Here is a 16,683-nt window from a genome sequence, read left to right as displayed (position 1 = left end):
TAATCAGGAGGTTTTTTTTTTGTTCTGTTTCTTTTAAAAATGAACTTAGGACTTGGGGACAGTTAAAGGACCCAGGTTGATGTAAAGATACAAAAGGCAGGGTTTGTGCCCACCACAATAAGACACCCTGAGCCTCCCCAACTCTGTGCTTTGCTGGGGTCATCCGTCCTGCAAGGATTGCTGCCCCTGCCTGCTCTTTTTCCCCCTCTCCCAGGCCAGCTATCACCTCATAGCCTCCTCCTTTCCTTTCTCTCAGATTCTGTCCTAATGTTTGCTTCTTCTGATCACCTATCTGCCTGCTCATCAAAAACAGTCTTACAGCTAGCTTCTCTTACATTGCTTTACTGAAACAGTTCTTCAGCTTTTTAGGAGTTGTTTTGTCCTTTGTCTCCTCAGCTAGTTGTAAGTTCTTTGGGAGACAGAGTAATATCCTATGCATCTTTGCAATGTACCATTGATGTATGTGTATGCCTGGTAATCTATTTTACTTTTTACTCATATTTTAATAAGGGTAGTACATTTCATTATGGAGAAATTGTGGATAGATATGAGCAAAGATAAATCTAAAATCCTTGAAAATACAAATTTTACAATGACAAACATTATTAACTTTAGGTGGATAGCTTCTAAACTTTTCTTCCTTATCAACCCATTTAAGTGATACAGAGACTGAGAAAGAGAATGACAGAGAGAGAGAGAGAAAGAGAGCAAGAGGGAGGGAGAAAAAGAGAAAAAAAGATTACCATGTGCCGGGCACTGTTCCATGTTGCTTTATACACATTAACCTTGAAATCCTTAGAACAACTCTATGGCATATGTGCAATGGTTATCCTTGCTCTAAAGATGAGGAAACTGAGGCTCAGGACTGTGAACTGCCTTGCCCGAGGTCCTACAGCTGATAAATGGTAGAGCATGCCATACATGTTGTTTTGTAATCTGCTTTTTTTCACTTGACAACATGGTCATCCATTCATTAATTTAATAAGTATGAATCAAGTGCCTGCTATGTGTCGTGCTTAGCGTTAGGTGAATTTTGTGCAGGATAAAAATTGGACTCTGCTCTCATGAAGCTTTCAGTGTAGTGGGAGGGAGACCACCAAGAAAGCAATGTATCCTCCGTGCTCTATGGTAGAAGTTCAGGATGCTGTAGGGCACACAACAGTGCATGGTCTAACCTGGAGTGGTCCACATATTTATTTATCACCATTGTCCATGACTGACTCATTTAAATATATTTTTTAATTTTACAGTAGTTTACATTTACAGAAAAGTTGTCAAGATGGTACAGAAAGTTCCCCTATACTACACACCCAAATCCCCCTGTTTTATTATCTTACTTTATTATGGTATATTTGTCACAACTAATGAGCCAATGTTGATACATTATTATTAACTAAAGTCCATACCTCATTCAAATTTCATTAGATTTTCCCTAATGTCCTTTTTCTTTTCCAGGATCCAATCCAGGACATCATATTATATTTAGTTGTCGTGTCTCCTTAGGCTATTTTATTTAGGTTGTGGCAGTTTCTCAGACTTGCCTTATTTTTCATGACTTTTACCATTTTGGGGAGCGCTAGTCATATATTTTATAGCATGCCCCTCAGTTTGGGCTTGTCAGATGTTTTACTTGTGGTTAGACCAGGGTTATGGGGTTTGGGGAAGACCACAGAGGTGAGGTGCCCTTCTCAACACATCATGTCCAGGTACGTGCTATCAACATGATTATCATGTTAACTTCGATGATCTGGCTATGTAGTCTTTGCCAGGTTTCTCCACGATAAAGTTACTTCTCTTCCTTTCATACTGTTTGTACTTTTACCGGAAGTGAGTCACCGAGCATAGGCCACACTTACTGGGTGGGGAGTTTTGTTCCACTTCCTGGGGAGGGTGCATGACGGCCATTTTACTTTGCATGGGTGATCCACAACTGATTTACTGGCGAGTACTAGCTTCACCAAACCCACAACAATGCTATTATTCTTTTAAATCATTGATGAGTTGATAAGTTGAGAATTTAAGCATGTAATGGGTATTAAATTAAAGGAAGAACATAGAGACAAAATCTTAGATACGAATTGAGAAATCATAATGGTACTTCTTTTTTGTACAATGGAAGAAACTCAGGTTGTCTAAAAAATTCAATCTAATGACTATTTGCTCGCTGCCTACCATGTGTTGGGTAGGTACAGAGTCCCTGGTTCCAAGGAGATTTCAATCTAGGGTTGAAGGCAACTTAAAACAGCTCAGATTATTCCTATGACTCAAATAATACCTACAATTCAAATTGCACTTATGTTTCTTCCATTAAAAATACATAAAACATCTCTTTAGACTCTGTCTATATGACTTTTTTTGCTGAAAAAGTGGCAAAGATTTCTAGAAGTATTTCTATAGTGCTACAATTGATTTCACCTGAAATTTATAACCTACATAGATGGAGAGGTTATTGGTGCATGACGGAGCCTACACTCCAAACAGAAATTGTTTATGTAAATATTAGACTTTGAACAGATCTTCACTGAAGAAACCTGCCTTTGTTAGTTCACAGATGCCAAATGGGAGGTGATTATGAAAGAATTATGAATTCCAAGATGTAGAGTTATGTGCGCCTACGTTTAGATTCCCAAAGGGACCAATTTACTAATACTAAATGTATGAGCGCTAAATGGGATACGGTGAAAACAGAGCTGAACAGATTCAGTAAGTGTGGAAGTGAATTTTAAATAAATAACAGTGGTGTGAGTGTTTCAGATGATTGGGATTTTAGTCCTAAACCCCATACTTGTTAGGATAGTCTTAATGTACTATATATGGATCTTTTGAGTAAGAGCAAAACAGAAAAAATTCTGAGCATATTCTAAACAAAATCTACTTGTTCTGTTTGACCAGACCGTGCAGAATTGATAAGAAATTGGTAATCCTTTAGATTTAATCTGAATCCAAATATTGGTGCTAGTCTCTTTCCCAGAGGGACACTTTCAGCTGTTCCTCAGCAACTTTAATTACCTGTTTTTCAGTCCCTTGTTTATCCCACATGTGGAGCCCTGTGTTATTGATGGTTTGAACACACTTGGAACAATATGGCAAGAAGAGAAATCTGAAAATCATTCCATCAGGATAAACATCCATGAGATTGGGTTTCTTTGTCATCTTCCTTTTCCTCTGCCATTTGGAAATGTCCTGTCTTCGGCAGTGGGAAGAGTGGATCTGTCTATATTGTGTGGTGTTCTTGGGTTTTTGATTTTAAGATCGAATGTCTTTACCAGCTTAAAGTAGGGAAGACAAAAAGTTCTGGCCATTCTCAGAAGCAAAGACGGTTTTTTAGCTCCCAATTCAATTAAAATGATTCTTTGTAGTACCAATAAGCAGGAAAAGTAAAGAAATTATAGTAATTCTTTATAATGTAATTGTAGCGCTGGTTAGTGTTGTGGCTTGGGTTCATGCAGTGAGTTTCTTTATTGACAATGACCAACATGTATCCAGGGAAATAACACCTGGAAGGATAGATGGACATGAAACCCACTTAGCAGTGACACTATGCCCTAGTCCTGCACATGGCCCCATAAAGCCAGAGTGGTCTTGTATCAGAATTTCTGCTCCAAAAAGCAACACTAGGTGCCCTCTGACATGGGAATCTGTCACCAGAGCCATTCTCCTTTCTAAAATGAGTATGTGTGAAATGGAATATATATCCTATCTGTGGAGTTTATAATTCCCTCTGGGATGAGGTTAAAGGTGGGTCATCATTTCCATTTTAGAAGGTGATCCCCAAATTCTTTGTTTATATCAGTGGCCTGTCTGACCCAGTCTGATGGGCATTACACGCTAATCGAACAGTTGTATTTTTAACTTTCTCTTACAAAGCTGTATGGCTTGGTTAATCCATTTTAGACATAAGGCATGAAACAAAATCTGTTTTCAGTGATTCAGGGCGCTGTTTGTGCCAAGGTCTCTGTTTAGCAAACCTTAATTTTATGAGACATTCTAGCTGAATCGAAATTTTAGCCTATGGTTTATGGACATTTCTTTACATCTAGGGCTTTAAAGTCCATCTGTATCATACTGAGATAAATGTATTCTAAAGTCTGGAGGAGAATAATCTGATCCTGGGGTTTCTAAGTAGCAAGCAACCAAGAAGGACCCAGGCGAATTAGAATTTGGTCCTATACGATGAATCTTTGTGAGACTCAGTTTCCCATTTGTCATATAGCCCACAGGACAAGACAGTTCCATTAACTAACAAACAAACAAACAAACTAACACACACACACACACACACACACACAGACTCACATGCTTGACCTTATGAGACAAAAACATCTCATGGATTAACTGAATTTTTCATGTTGCTTTTTGTTGATGTCAACTGGTTTCATGATGCTACTGTTACTGAACATGCAATTATTGTCCATTGATATTATCATAAGCATGTAGAGTCAGTGAGTCAGTGAAGAGTAGATAGTTCTTTTTCTGTTTGTTGGTTTGTTTTTAACATGATAGTGGGAACCGTGGTGCATTCTCTGTTGGAAATCTAGAATGTGCTTCAACCTGTCCTCCTTCCTTTGACAATTGCCTGTTTAGGCCACCGGAGAAATTCCAACTCATCTCTTAAGACCTAAATGAATTGGCACCTCCTTCCTAAAGCTTCCCTGAAGCTAATGACAGAGTTGGAACTTTCTATTCCTTGTTGTACACAGTACCTTCCATAGGCCTCTCCTATGAGAGAGTGCTTGTGACATTGCTACAACAATGACATTCTTTCATCTCTGGATAAACAGAGGAGTACATGGCAAAGGAGGGGACTTAATGCATGTTTGTTAAATTAGTGATTGAATGAAGAAAGAGCTAGATAATTTTTATAGATGCTGGTAAATCATTGATTAAATATTAGAAATTTGGATAAACAAAGGCAGGCTTGAGAACTTGGAGTTCTAGAGAAGATTCATTTAGGTCTTAAAAGATGAGTTGGAATTTCTCCGGTGGCCTAAACAGGCAATTGTCAAAGGAAGGAGGACAGGTTGAAGCACAGTCTAGATTTCCAACAGAGAATGCACCATGGTTCCCACTATCGTGTTAAAAACAAACCAACAAACAGAAAAAGAATAGGAAAAGTATTCTCAAATCCACATGGCTATTATGTGCAGGTTCTGACCAATTCCAAGTGAGGGAAGATGAGAAAATTAAAGTTATGTGTGTATGTGTATATTTAGCTTTGTTGTTGAGAGGTTACCTGGTAATTTAAAAGAGAAGATGAGACTGAAGATTCTTATCCTGTCCCTCCATTCCCTGGTATGTGTCCTTTGGTCTCATTGTAACTGAGGTAATAGTACCTTCTTCTAGAGTTATAGTGAGAATTAAATGATTATATTGCATGTATAGTTCCCCATGTAAAGTCTGTACATAGTTTGTTCAATTGAAGCCACCGCTAGTATTGAAATAGGGATCTGTCTGACTTCTAGGTTTGGGACATTTATTAATGAACAAATCCTTCCCCTTCCTCTAATCTTCATATAGGGTAGAAATTCATCTCCCAGAGAATGTTCAAGCTTGGGGCAAAGACAACAAAACTCAAGTCCCTGCCGTCGTAGAATGTTGTGCCCATAATGATCTTTGAAACGTGCTTTGAATTCTTTAGAACAATGCTGTATAAGAATAAAAGATTGTTGCTATTTTTAAAATGTTCTTTGAACTAGAGGGCAATAACACGGGGTACACATGTCTGAGGAGGCTCATTGCATTTATACATTACTTTTGCCCATCTGTCAATGAATTAGTCTTTAATTTGGGCAAAGACATTCTGGTATTTCAAAACAAACAAACATTTTGAAACAGCACAGAAAAAGTATCATTATGGATTTTAATATGTTTACTATGCTTTATTTTGGGGGATTTTGATATGCAAAATTGCTATTGAAATGCAGAGGAGGTTTCCACCATTGATTTGAATACTAAAAATAAGATGTAGTCATATTCTTCCTTCCCCCCCCCCCCCCCCCCCCCCCCCATTTGAGTAATTGTATGGTACAAAGCTAAATGACAAGGAAAACAGAATGCTAAAAAGCAACACTGGGTAAGCTGCCTGGGCTGGGCAATCAGCACCATGGACCCCATCCAGCCCAAAATAGCCTTGTTGAGCATCTGAGCAAGAGCAGCTGTGGCGGCTTCTCCCTGACCACAGGGGACACCCGCCTGGGCAGCCACAGGTGCCTTTGGTGGCTGGCCTTTGTTGGGCAGCAGACATGCTGTCTCCTCATAGGCTCTTACTTCTCATATATGGAAGTGATCTAGAGGGCTGGGAAGGGAGGTTTACTTTCCTGTCATCACCTTTGATCGTTGTTTCTAACCTTCTTCCTCGAACCTCCAATGTTTGTTTGCAGAAATGCTTCTTTCCTAATGAGAGGGACCATGGTATTATCACTCTATGGCGTCCTTCTCTTACTTTGCCTCCTACATTCCCATTCATTATTCAAGGTGCTTTACACAGCACATCTTCAAGGAGGCCCTCCTTGACATCTTTAGAGTTAGTCTTTCTTTGCTCTCCACTCCCTTAGCATTATACATCTCTTTTAAAATCTGTTTCTTTTCTGACTCTACTGCAAGATCCTTGAAGGCATGTCTTATTTGTCACTGCATCCTCCAGTGACTATCTAGCATAACATATGGCATATAATAAGTGTGCAGTAATTTAATGAAAGAATGAATAAATGAATGGCCTAGAGAGTTGTTGGACCATGGAAAGATGTGATGCTTTTTAATTTTTGTTTTGAAATAAGAAAGTGTCTTTTGGTGCCTGTACCTATCAGGGAAGGACTTTTCTTGGTTTCTCAGCTGTTCCCTGTAACAGTTCTTACTCAGGACACTCAAAGACACCGACATTAAAGTCAAGAGAGGAATCAGAAGCTGTACTTTCCAGAAACCTAATTTTTACTGGTTTTCCTGTCTCTGTACAACTCTTGCACTTACTTCCTTAGTGCACTTATTTTTTTAACCGCTCTGGAGCCTTGACTTTGGACCAACAAAGGCAGGCTTAAGAACTCATGGGACGCATTTTGGCCACTCCAAGCCTCCCATGGGCCATGAAGCATTAGATAGTTTCTTTTGGACCTACCTCCAAGCTGAGTTGTGCTTGTGCATTTTTCTGACTTTGCAAAGTCCTATTGAGATGAATGGCATGTTTATCAAAGCACTTCTCTTTGGGACACTGTGGAAAGGGACTGATCCTAAATAATGTGAAGTTGTATAATCTGGCCTACTGTGATGATGAGGCAGAAACTATTACTACACAATGGCCCTGCTCTTCCTCCAGGGGAGAAAGAGGTGGAGAGATCATTAATTTAGATCTAGTAACCCTTTCAAACTTGCAGGGTATAGACTGGAAGAAGAAGTTCTCAGTTGAACGAGTTTATGATCACATGACTGGGAAGTTGGCAGTACCTACCCACCCTTCTGGAGGAAGTGGACCCATTGAAGACAGGCAGAAATGTAGCTCATTTTAATAGGATAAAATGTTGAAGTTATTCAATGGAGTTTAAGTTCTAAATAAACTTTTTTTTCTTTCCAATAAAAAGAAGAGGGAAGTTGTGGACTGGGATTTGAGACTCTTGAGTATGAACCACATTTCTGTCTCTGGCTTAGTGCCAAGTTTCACTTTGGACAGAAGTGCTAGACTTTCTGCCCCAATTTCCTGGTTCAGAACGAGATCAGCAACACTTTTGAATTTATCCACCTATAGGATGTGGGGGTATCATGAAGATTAAGCAGCTCCTTTCTTCTGGGAAAAGAGACAGTAAATAAGTGAAAGAATGAAGTTCCCTTGTAAAACTACCAGAGAGGTAACAAAAGTAGGATAGAGCAGTAGAAAGTACACGGAAAATGTGGGATGTTATAATCTCATGGTACCTCCTTTCCTTCCACCCCTTCTGTTCTGTGCAAAGAGGGGTGGTTAAAAAAGTTGCATCATCCTGTGGGCCATGAAGTTTGGGGTTTGTTTGGTGGTAGTTGCTCTCAATAGGTACCCCCATCCCCCATGGGTCTCTGGTATTCTTAGTGACTTTGCACAAAAAGTGCCTCTTCATTCTTGGGCATTATCCTGAGGTCTGTCCCTTGTGATGTCTGGTACATGCTGGAGCTTGTGCTTTACTCTGCTCTGAGAGCTGGTTCCTTGCTTGTTTTTACACGATTGCCCTTCTTGACTCCTTCTGTTGCCTTTGATCAGCTACCTCCAGGTCTTTTAAGCAGCAGAAGAGACCCCAGAGCCAGCCTGCCTGCTTCATATTCTGGATCTGCCACTTCTTAGCTGTGTACTCTTAGGCAAGTTCCTTAACATATGTGCATAATGCAGGGCTAATAACAGTATCTACCTCACATGGGCATTTTGGGGATTAGACATGCTATACATGATCACTTACAACAGTACCTGGCATAGTAGGTACTCAATACATGCTACTTATAGTTATTGTCTCTTGGAATCATCTTGGTGGATTGGTTGTATCCAAGGGTTTTGTGTTGATATCGGCTTATCATTTAAAATTATACGAAATTGATTAACTGTTTGGATGTGGGTATGAATTAATATGTAGTAATGTCAATACTTAATATTCACAGAGTCAAAGAGATGTATGAAACAGCTTTTACATGTTACGAACACTTAAGCCCTTTGCCTTTTTGTCATCTTCAGAAAACTGAATTAAATTTCTGCTTATCTGTTAGCATTTAGATACTAACCAACTTACTAATCCTTGGTTTTAATTAGAGAAGTTGTAGGTTACTGAAAAATCATGCATAAAATAGAGAGTTTCCCTATACCACCCTATTATTAATACCTTATGTGAGTATCATAATGATACCACTAGGAAAAGTACCTGGTGAATCAGCATTATGTGGTTCCCTTGTCTTTCTCTGCCATGTGTATAAGCAGAAACAAAATGGTCAAAATTTATATATTAGATATACTGCCAGGAGCTCTTTCTTTAATTTCACCAATTTAGATCTGAGTGATTTCCTGAATGTATGTTATAGGTATCAGTGATCAAATTTATGACTTTTATGAAAAAGTAACGGGAAAGGGCGGGCATGGTCTTTTTCTGCTGGAGGTCTTGGTTGCCAGTACTTGATCTTGCCCTCCCCACCTCCCAAGCATGCAGACATTATAAGTAGCTCTTTCAGGAGGTGGTACCAGGACACTGGTAGTATTTTGCGAGAAGGATCCTTGGCTCTGCCTGTGGAGCAGAGAATGTGATCCCCAGCTGGGAGCCAAACCACAAGCATGTGAGCAGAACCTCGAGCTTGGTTTCTGCCCAAGTACATGTAGGTGCAAGGAAAAGACAGGGATCCTTTGTGACCATGATGCAGCCTCACTTGCAGGGACAATTCCACAATGACTACCTAGTAGGATATTCCTCCTACAAGGAGAGGAAAGTGGAAGTTATTTCTTGTTGCCCTAGAATCATCTCCACTGGAAAGCAGCTGGTCCATCCATTTCCTAGCTCTGGAGTCTTAGGCCTGCCATTTAACCACAATGAGCCTCATCTGTAAATGGGGACTAATAATAACTTCTGTCTGGCCTGGAGTTGTTGTTCACTTAATGTTTTCTACAAATGTAAGCAATACGATGAGCTTTCCCCATGTAGGCCATGCATTTAGTTATGTTTCTTTGTTCTGATTAATCAATGGAGTGTCCCATGTGCCATTGTTAGCAGAAAGCCAAGCTCTCCCATCTTCTCACAGCTCATGATCCTAATCATTCCAGGTAACTAGGGGCTGATTTATTCTGGAGACTTCCATCTTTTCTTTAAACTGAGGGCTGAGGGAGACAAGCAGATGGCATGCTTCTGTCTAATGGCCCTGCTGCTTCTGTGCTACCACATGGTGTCACTGTTGAACAGTGAGCCTGTATAACATGGGGGAGGCCGGTCCCCTGCTCCGTAGGGACCTTTGCTGCCCCAGAGTTCTACGCAGATCCAATGATGTCCTGTTGCTTGAGCTCCAGGTTACCACGTTCATTCGTCACACTCACTTGCTAAATCGCTACTTCCCATAGCATTCTGCCAAGACCAGGTAGCAGGCTCTGGGGTGGTGGTTGTTGAAGTGGGTTTGAGTCTTGGCTGAATCCATCTTTCCTTGTATCCTGGATCCTAGTTTACATGTGGAGACTCCTTTGGAATCTTGAGAATGCCCCATGCCAATAGAGGGATTCCAATAACATTGAACATCAGACAGAACCTTGCATGCTTTTCTTTCTAGGATTCTCCTTAGCCTCTATGTCAATTTGATCGCTTCTCCCTAGTGAACAGTTCCTCATAGCAAGGGATATTGGCAGACACAATCTTAGGCCACTCAGGGCCCATTATGTCCTTCCCTGAAGGAATTGGTGCCAGTAGGCCTCATATTTATGTAACTAAAGAAATCTTGCTTTGCCTTTCTCAGCTAGATGTGTGACTGGCAGCTGTTGGCAACCAGTGGCATATGAATGATTAAGTGGTTAATATATGTGAAAATGCACTCTAAACTCAAGGCCTCTATATAAAAGTAAACCATTAGGATTATTATTACATGGGCAGAAATGATTTATACGCATAGCACAGGCAAGACTAGGACTCATGAACTTCAGGTGATTGCCAGAAAGCTGTCTGAAATGAAATGCTTTTGTATGGCTCAGAGTGTGCTGGGCCAGTAGGCTATTTTCCTTTATATAAAATTGAGTTTCTTCTTTTTCTTCCATTCTCTATATTCCTTAGTCATCTGTATTTATATTAGTTTCTGTTGCTTAAGTTTCATAAGCCTCCAACCAGCGAGACTCAATCGAACAAATCAACCATTTGCATGGTGGGAATGAAGAAGTTGTAAACACATTATGCTCCTGGAAGCAAAGAGAGAGTAATGGTATTAACAACTTTTAATCTATCAAGCACACATATATCATCTATCTCCATCCTCAAAGCAACCTTGGGGACTTTGTTTTTACATACAAAGAAAATGAGATGGAGGTGGTAAGCTTTGGGGACATGCCAAGTTCACACAGCTCTTGAGTGGTAAAAGAAAGAAAAAGAAAGAAGCAGACTTCATCATTTGGATTGTTTTATGCTCTAGCACACTGCCTAGCTTCTGGAAAGGGAATGGCCTCCAACTAGCCAACTGGGGGTGGGGGTGGGGAGAGACATTTTGGCATCAGAATAATTGAAAAGAAATTCCAGCTAATGGCCCCCAGTTCCATCCTGCAGAATTTCACCTCCCCTCTGGTTTTCTCTAGTTTTTATCCCACTACAGTCAGCACTTACAGGGAATAGTCTGCCCACCTGGACAATGTAGATGTTCTTTCTTCTCCTTAGAGCACATGTGACATTATATGTCTAATATTAACAGTCTAGAACCAGCAATACCCAGATTCCTGAACCTCATGTGCTAGAGGCTTTCCCTTCTCTAGAGTAAGTTGCTATGGGCCTTTGTCAGGAAATCTTAGAACATGCAGTGCCCTGAATAATGAGACTCAAATCCATTAGCAGGGAAGGGCTAGCTTTCCTCTTTCACATTGAAATTCCTCTGGCTTAGGTTGCTATGTGGGATTCTAGTTTTCTTAATTTATTCTCAGTAAGGTAGCTTTCTGTTAGATGCAATTTTTATTTCTCATTTTTTACTTTCATTTTGTCAAAATTCTGTTTCTTTTTTTTTAAAGAAAACAATATATTTATATATATTCCCATTTCCCTCAATGTAAACAGAAGTTTCTCTATTGCCATCTATTGCCTTTTCTTTAGTTGGCAGTTTCTCTACTTAAATGGAATTTTTGTTATGCTTTCCTTACCTGCTTGTCTTTCCTAAAAGAGTACACTAGGGGCAGAAGCCTCAGATTTAGTCCTGCTTATGCTACTTAGTAGCTGTGTGATCTTAGAAGAGTCACTACTTATCTCTGGGCTTCAAGTTGTGTCATGGCAAGAATAACACACTACTTCACTGCAGACAGAAAGAGGATAGAGTGGATAACATCCACCTAAGAGCAGGTGTGAGAAGTCCTAATCGAAGCATTCTCTGCTGTTCTCTGTCTTCTCATGTATGTTCCTTTTACAAAACTTTCAATCTTTTATTGATCATGACCTGTGATTTTTATTACCTATTCTTCTGAATAACTGTTACTTATACTTATTTCTATTTGTTGAATAAATGAATGGATTTGCCTTCTTTCTACCTCCTTACCCACCACCAACAACTGCTGTTGCTGTTTACTGTATACCTACTATGTGCCTGATTTTATGCTAAGTGTTAAACATTACCTAATTCCTTTCAACAACCCTAACAAGTTGGGTATTCTTATCCCCATTTTGTAGATAAGGCTCAGCAAATTGAACTAACTTCCTGAAATCACATTCTAGTAAGTGGTGGAACCAGAATTTGACCTTGGGTATCTCTGACTCCAAAGACCTTCCCAGCTGTCCTGGGTTCCCAATAGCTCCTCTTTACTGAGAACCTACCACAGGTGAGCCACTTGGTCCATGCCACCACTCTTTATCCTCTCAGCAAATCTTGTAAGTTAGGTATTATTCCATTCTACTGGTGAGGATAATAAAGCTTAGAGAGAGGCATTAGGTAAGTATGCCAGAGGCACACAGCCAATAAATGTTCTCAAATCCAATTCAGATGACCTCCCTTCTGGCTTCCTTTCTGAGCTCTGCTTTGTGAATGAATCAGTGAGTGAATGGGTCACCTTCCTTTCCTCCTCTTTCTGACTATTCTTTGCTTCCTTTATTCTCTTCTTAGAAAAAAAAATATGTAACTCTACTTTTCAAATTCAACATCTAAGGCATGCTAGAGGCCATAGAAAAAACAAAGGAAAACAGAAAAGCACAACGTCAGCCCATAATAACCCTCCCCCCAGAGGTAACTCTTTCCCTTCCTTCTTTTCTTCTCCTTCCCTGCCCTTGCCTTTGTGTCCTCTTAGCCACGAGTCACATTCCTCCGCTACCTCTCCCAGCACAAACTCCCCTTGGGGGTCCCAGTTTCCCTGCTGCGGCACTTGGCATAACGTGTGACACACACACTTGCAAAACTAATCAGCTGCGGAAGGGACAGGGCGTCCCAGCACAAGCTCAGAAAGGCAGTGGCGGCCACAGCAGCAAGTTCCCTTTCCCAGGCCTCAGAAGGGGGGCGGGAAATGGGGGGAGAATGGAGGGGTGGGGGTGGGGGCTGCAGGCAACTCCCTGAAACTGAGCCCCAGCTGCCCCTCTCTGGGACTGTGAAGCAAGAGAGGCCTTAGCAACAGAAAATGCCACCGGACGCTCCACGCGGCTGCATGTGCAGGGCTGCCTCCGGGAGACTTTCCTTCTATGCCAGAGTTCAGCTGAAGGGCAGTAGCCAAGCCAGCAAGTCATGTGGCTCTCATGTTGGTTAGTGTGTCACTTTGAACAGCGCTTATCTGATATTATTATGACTTACACAGTGCTGACAGCATGGGACAGATTATAAGGGCCATGTGACAATTATTTAAGGCATCAGTGAGTGCACCTTGATGCTTGTATTAACCCATTCTTTCCAGGATCACTTTCCCACATGAATTCGTCCCCTGTAGGGTCTGGATGAGGGTTGGTGTAAGAAACAAAAAAGCCCAGTGAACTCTGAAGGGTCCTATCGGTTCCCATTTGGATGGCCTCTTAGCAAAAAAACTTAATTTTTGATCCCATAACCTGAGTGATCTATGCTCTTCGGGCTTAAAAAAAAATCAGTGATGATGGTTGTTCATATTTCAAAACCTTTCTTTTCTTACACCTTGTACTGATAAAATTCTATGCCTTTTTTTTGCTGTTGTTGTTAAAGTTGATCTTTAAGATATTAGAGAACTGTACTGAAGGCCTAGCTAGAGAAACAGTCCTTCAGTGTTGTACCTAAATGTCAGCAGTAAGAAGGCATTGCACCCCGCGATTTGATTGGCATCTTGGATGGTGCGAGGCAAACCTAAGAAATGCTATTATTTATTATTTATATGCTGCCCTGAGTGTACCTGGAATGGCACAATGGTAGACAGAAGCACGAAGTCCACCATACCAAAAATCTAATTAAGAGCCACTCATATGGCAGAGAATAATTTTGTCCTGCTTGAAGCCATGGGCAGCAGTGTAAATGACCTTTATGTTTGTGGGAAAAAGAATTTCAAACCTGATTTGGGGACTTAAAAGTAAATAAAATAGAGTGTCTGGGTGAAAATTCATATGACATCATCTTCACTAAAATATAAATAGGTTCAGTGTGATACCCTGGAGTGACAAGCAGCAGAGTCTGCACACCTGTAGGACATGTTGGACAATAGCATGTTTCAAGGATTTCCTTGGGGAGTTTGGATTTTGTTAACACTAAGTTTTAAAATGGAATCATAATAGTTCCTTCCTCCTAGGGTTGTTAGGAGGATTAAATGAGAAGAACCTTCAAAAGTCTTCATCTAGGGCAGAAAGGGTGCTTGAGATAAAGCATCAGGTATAATGATTCTTATTATTATTATTTGCATGCAGAGACTCTTGTGGCAGAAGGCAGAAAAATTTAAATGGAACTTGAAATGTTGATATTTCCAGGATGATTTTGACCTGAAGACCACAAATGTCACTGAGGGAAATGTGTGCCACACTTTTTCTTTTCAGTGAAAGGATTGCTACTGCTTTTGTCACCAACATTCAATAATTCTCACACTTTGTGACTGTGGAGGGACCAGGGAAACTTCTGGCAAACCACCAGAGTGAGTGGGAGGAACCCTGGAGACCATGTCAACTTTGCTTCTGCTGACCTGAGAAATTCAGCTCTGGCCCTAAACTTGCATATGCCACTCAACCATACAAAAGGCCTGTGGGTAACTGGGTTTATGTCCTTAGAAGGCAGTTTAAGGAACATCTAATACGCTGTGAGCACATTCTTGGGGGTTTCATCCTTCCATCTTGAACGTCAGTGTTTTCCTTCCCCCACAAATAGCAGCACGCTCTGACTTGTTTTGTCTATGGCAATGCTTTAGCACCTTTTATAGGTTGTTGCTCTGGGTACCTTTTCAGTTGACCTAATATTTAATTCAGTTTTGGTGAACCACTTATCCTTTATTTAACAATATTTACTGAGTGCCAGTTCGGGGCCAGCCATTCTTCCAGGGCCTGGAGATGCAGGAGGAAAAAAGTCCAAAAGCCCAGGAGAATTCTGCTGCCTCCATTCTTCCACTAGAAGTTGTGAATTTCCTTTCAAGGAAATTATACTCAATGACAGCATTGTCCCAGGAGGATGGACCTTGTAAGAATAAAACACCAAACCCTGACAATAGGCCAGATACTGTTTTCTGATACATTTATTCTGATGGATCAGAACAGGGCTGATATTCAGATAGTTGCACCATTATGGTGGCATCGGTTGTCAAAATATTGAAATGCTGGTTGGTAAATAGCTGCTGCCAAGTCATCGGAATGTCCATCTCTTGTCACTCTGGCTCTTGCTTGTAAACCCCCTGGACTACTTCATGATCCAGTGAGCAAAGGGTTAATGCTTGTTAAAGCAGGATTCCCTAAGACCTGTTCTGGTTGGACGGTGTCCAGTTCCCTATTGGTTGTTATGCCTATGAGCATTTTTGAATCAGAGCATGCTTCTGCTCCATGATGTAGAAGTCAATTGTTAGGAGCTGAATTTTAACTGAGAGTAGTGTACTACATGATTTAAGAGACTTGGTTGGAGTTAGAAGTCTGTGTTTGAATCAGTTTCATCCTTTTCTGTCTGTATGGTCTTGGATGTGTTATTTTCAAAACCTTGGTTTTCCTTTGGGGAATTGAAGAGGATAGTGATACCCAGACTACAGACTACTTAGGGCTACTGCAAGGGTCTCACACATGTTAAATGCTCAAGAAGGATTACTAATTTATTATTATTGTTATTAGAAAGTTTGGGAAAGCTCAAGCACCTATTTGAATGACTTCAGCAAAAATTGAAACAGCCCCAATTACCCTCCTCCCCAGCTGCAAAAAGAGAAAAAAACAGAGAAAGAAACAAAAAGAACTTATAAACCTTTCCTTGATACGTGTAAAAAAGCAAATGCCTATGAAGGTTTTATTTTGATGGCATGAGAAAATGACACTATCTTTAATATATTCATGTGTGAGAAAGAGCATGTGCCCAATAATCATTTATCACCACGTGTATGGTGGATATAGGGATAAGTAATACAGAGCCTTGCCGTCAATGAGCTCATGGTCTGTTGGCGGAAACAGATACATCAACCAGTGATTGGAATGTGCTAGGTGTGATGGTAGATGTTTACACAGGGCACTTGGGGAGCCCTGAGCGGAAGGACCCAACTTAGCCCAAAAGGGTCAGTAAGACTTCCTGTAAGAGCTGACTTCTGAGCTGATTCTTAAAGGACGAAGAGATATTAGACTAGGAAAGACACTCGGAAAGTGATTTCAGGTAAAGCTTGAACAAATGCACAATGAGGGAAGCTGGGAGTGATGAGAGGTCAGACATGGGCAGGGACAGCTCAGAGAAAGCCTTCTCTTGCACGTTAAGCAGCCCCATCTAAGTCAAGGTGAAGGCACTGAAATGAATAGTTGCCAGGGGGAGTGTGGCCAAAGTCATGTTTTAGAAAAATAACTGGGGTGAGGTTGATGAGGACCTGAACTAGGGCATTTAGAGAGGAATGGAAGGGAAATATGGAACAGATTTAAAAGTGATGAGGAA

Source organism: Choloepus didactylus, chromosome 3 (assembly GCF_015220235.1).
Source record: "Choloepus didactylus isolate mChoDid1 chromosome 3, mChoDid1.pri, whole genome shotgun sequence".
Classification (NCBI taxonomy): Eukaryota; Metazoa; Chordata; class Mammalia; order Pilosa; family Megalonychidae; genus Choloepus; species Choloepus didactylus.
Note: the sequence above shows the minus strand (reverse complement) of the source record.